Source organism: Rhea americana, unplaced genomic scaffold (genome assembly GCF_003343005.1).
Source record: "Rhea americana isolate MKP2758 unplaced genomic scaffold, rheAme1 scaffold_47, whole genome shotgun sequence".
Classification (NCBI taxonomy): Eukaryota; Metazoa; Chordata; class Aves; order Rheiformes; family Rheidae; genus Rhea; species Rhea americana.
This window is the reverse complement of record NW_028186612.1, coordinates 4608276-4612681: the sequence shown is the minus strand read 5'-3', so window position 1 is coordinate 4612681 and position 4406 is coordinate 4608276.

Genomic DNA, 4406 nt, shown 5'->3' with positions numbered 1-4406 from the left:
TATGTACTGTGAGGAGTACAACCAGAAAAGAAGATTAAGTTACAGGCGAGATGTAGTTAGAGGTAACTTCCAAAGAGACGTAAGGACAGGAGAGGTCAAGCTGATAGTTTTCAGGACGGATGACACAGTAAGGAATATAAAGGGACACTCACACAACCTCACCCTCACCCCTCACGGGGGCTTGGACCCGTCTGACCTGTGGGACAAAGCGCAGTAACCCCACCTACATTCTCAATAGCTTTGCCAGTAGATAAGGGCATTTATTTATAACAAAGTATTTCATGCGCCTTGGCAGAAAAGCACATAGTTGCTGATCAGTTGGGAAAGTGTTTTGTAAGAGGCAAGGCTGAAGACTTGCCTACAGCACTGTTTACTAGAGCTTTGTTGGGCTACGTCTGACTTTTACAATCTGTTCTGCTTTTGCTTTTTTGTTTTCTTTAGTTATTATTTCTAAGTTACACAAAACAGCATTCTTCCCCAAACCAAACGAATTTTTCAAAATTCTTAATATGGTCATTCAAACACAAATTCTTGCGATTATCCACAGGTAACATGAACCTGTTAGTAGCAAATCAAATAAACTCCTCTGATAGGAATCACAATAAATAAAACCTCCTCAGCTTTTAGGTGCAGTATGTTTTCTTCGTCAACATATTTCCCACTTTCATTCTCTTTCTATTTCTGGAATCCAAATATTTCAGAACATAAGATTTGACTCACTTTAGCACAGAATTGAAACTTTTCCAAAGGCTTATTGAAAAGGTGAAGATTTGGTCTAAGAGGAAAATACACCTTCATTTCTTTTTTATCTTTTTGATGATAAACTGGCTTTGAACAAATGAAAACCCACTCATGTTGGTTTCATACATACCTTTTCTGAAGACTGAAACATTGGTGAACTCTTTGAAATAATGTCCTTTTCCATGTTTTCTTTCTTTGGTACAGCTAAGATTTGGCTGGGACAGAAAGTCAGYCTGCCAGCATTCTGCAGAAAGCATAGGATTCGTGGCATTTCAGACCCAGCTGGCACAACTAAGCTAGCTTTGTTCTATTTTGAGTTCAGAGAACACGTCCCTTACCTTGGAAGTGAATTCCAGAAAGTTTTGTTTTGTTCTTCAATTGTGCAAGTTCCAGGCTGATTTCCAGACCGTTGTCAAACATGCAGAAGAACTTCTGAACAATTATCTTCACTGATCCTCCRCGTTCCTACCGAGACCTACCTGTTAAGCACAGCCAGATGTTCCTCGCGCTGGGAKCTCTGTTTAGCTTCAGGCCACCCTGTAAGACCTTCTTCTGTCACAGAAAAAATCAACATTGGCAACAGTATCTGCCCTCTCTCCAACGGAAAAAGAACATGCAAGGCAGAAGAGCTAAAGGCTTCTGCAGCTATGGCAGAAGCATCTAGGCAAATGAAGAGTAATCTAAGATCTCCTCTTGGGTTTCAGGAGCTGATGTAAAAAAACCTCGGATGCCTACATAAAAAGATGAGCATTAGTCCATTTTTWTTCATATTTGATTGCAAACTTAGACAGTATCAGGTTAAATCTAACTCAGTTTTGTCAGAATTATAATATTCCCAAAGAAAATCCTACCTTCATCTTGCTGACAGAAGTCTTAAGAGTTTTAATTCTGAATTCCATGGCCTTGGTGTAGTGCCAGGATTTCAGAAAGTAAAAAGAAAAATCCAGCATGCTCCCATGAGTGTTAACACATGCAAATAATTTTAGTAAGYCTGCACTTTTCCCTGGTAGTATGTGCACCTCAGCATCTTGTCCATGTTTTGTTCTGACGTATAAGTTAAAACCAAATGAGAATTTACCATAGATACAAGAGAACAGAAAGGCRAGAAATATTTTTATATAATTTTCAAAGCGCCGTGGAGCCAGGAAGGGATAAGAATGATTTGTGCTAGTTACTATGATATACAGTTATTATATAATATCAGCAGACAGATGTGGAGAAGGAATAATAACAGGGCAACTTCCAGGCTTGCTATACCCTGGGCTGCTTTTTTTTATTATTTTTTATTTTATTTTATTTTTTTTGGTAGACCTTATGAATTTGTTCATTGTTTACCTACTCATACTTTGCATTTCTAAATTCCAAGCAGCGTTACAGACTTAAAAAACGTCATTCAGACAGCACTGGCAGAATTCATCRTAGGGGGCAGAAACAAGTGAACACTGTGCAGCTTTTTGCTCTCCTGGGTTGTGAGGGAGACCAAAAACGAGGACGTGGAGATCCGCAGCGTGGAAGCCGATTACTTTGTCTCTGCTACCTGCCAGCAGCAGCAAACTCTTCCTGGTTCTGTGATCCAGTCGTTAGAGGAGATCGTGTAAGTCAAATTATTTTCCAGAATTTTTATCTCCTCTCTGGATATTATCGGAAGCGTCGGGCAACTAGACTATAACTTTGGCATCTCAGTCAGATTTTTAAATGCAAATGGGATAAATCTTGTCCCCTTTTTCTAAACACGAAGGGGGAAAGCGATGGAGTCCTTCATCGTGACGGCCCCTACAGCGCTCGTGGCCTCGACAGCTTTAAAATTCTGAAAACCCTTAACAGTTGCTACTAATTTTCCAGAAGTGCCTTTAAAATGCTTGGGGGGGGGGGAGGGGAAGGAGACATCTGCGGATTTGAGGATTGAAGTGAACGTGTGCGACAGATTTCTGTTCTCTTCTCAGTTCTTCCCTGTACGGGATTCGTACGGAATAAGCCAAGAGAGAGGTTGATCAAGCACAGCAGACATAAACTGACACTTTTTTTTTTTTTTTTTGGCATGAAAAGGCTCCAGGATTATCCACTCCACAGAGTTTCCCTAAAAGGAGAGAAGGAGAGCAAGCAGTGCACTCTATAAACTGCTTCCCAGGGAATTTTAAGTGAGTATTTCTGCAGTGATGATTCTCGCGCGCCTTCTTGGGCAGGGACAGGTCCCATTTGCTCTGGCCTGCACTAATTTTTCCGCACGTTTGCTTTGGTAGCAGCGTCACTTTTTTCACATCCCATTTTTCTGTTGAATCAGTGATTTAGTTGTTCTGGTTCCAGGTTTTCTTAAAGTTTTGGATTTTTGTTTTGTTTTGTTTTTAAATGAACACTTGGTAGTCTTTTGTTGGTACTCAGGCCATAGGTCCTGACTGATCATTTTCACAAAAAACACCTGGTTGATGGCTGCATTTGCCCAGAATTTTTTTTCCTCTTCAGTAAAAACAACAGGGATATAATAATTTATTCCCTGCTGGAGAATTTTTCCACTCTAATTAACTGATACAAAGAATATCTTGAGGTAGTTTATTCTTTAGTTAAATGGATGTAGGTTTTTCACRTCAACAAAATAGATTTTGCACTTAAATCAAAATTATATTTTGGCTAGGAATCAATATTTCTGCAATATTTTTTGATACATGACTTTTATAATTATTGAGGAGATTTATTTGCCTTAACTTCAGTATCTAAAATGCATATGTCCTCTATTTAATGAACTGAATCACTCTGTGGCCTCCACTGACTTTTTTGACCAAATCTCCGTTGCTTATTACTGGGATACACACCTTACAGGTTTATGTCTTTGCCCTGATTCAGTTCCCCAAATCTGGGAGTCCTCTAGTATTCGCTGTGCCCAGGTATATCTCATAGGGCCTCTATCAGCTGATCCAAGGGAGTGAGGGCACACCTGTGTCATCTCAAATACAGCTAGATGCCTGAGATGGGGCAAAGTGCCATCTACCAAAGAGATTTACTCCAGTAAGTATGATTGCAAGAGAGAAACTTCAAGCTTGTAAGTTGTTCGGAGCACTCGCCACAGGAAAAAGGAAAAAAAAATATATATATATTCTTAAAAATTAGTAGATAATTTCTTCCAGGCCCATCCAAAGATATTACTCTCCTTTAGATGTATTTTGACCTCCAAAGCYTAAATTAATTACACTTACCTTCACCCTTAGCTGTTGAAGAATGTCCTCTGGTCGTCACTTGACTTGGGCCATATAGTCCATTCTTCCTCACAGGTTGTCACTTACTAATTTCAGATAGAAGGATGGTTGATGACCGCCTTTGGATCCCTGAATGTGAACTGCAGCTGCAATCCGGATTAGTATGAAAAGGTTCACCCATTTAATCCATCTGAAAAAGTCCATATGTCATTTGTRCGGGGAAAAAGGTGTCCCCGGTCTTAGCACTGATAGTGCTAAGTGCACTGATGGCTATAAAACAAATGCAGCTTAATTAGGTTAGCCCAATGGACTAACTGGCCRTACTAAGATCTTTAACTTCAGCTGCCCTACACAATATTTTATTTCTTCTATTCATTGACAACTACTAAATTAAGAACCAGCAGATCATTGATGGAACTTTACTTGATTCCAGATACCTTAAAGCTAGTTTGTTTTATGTATATATATATATATATA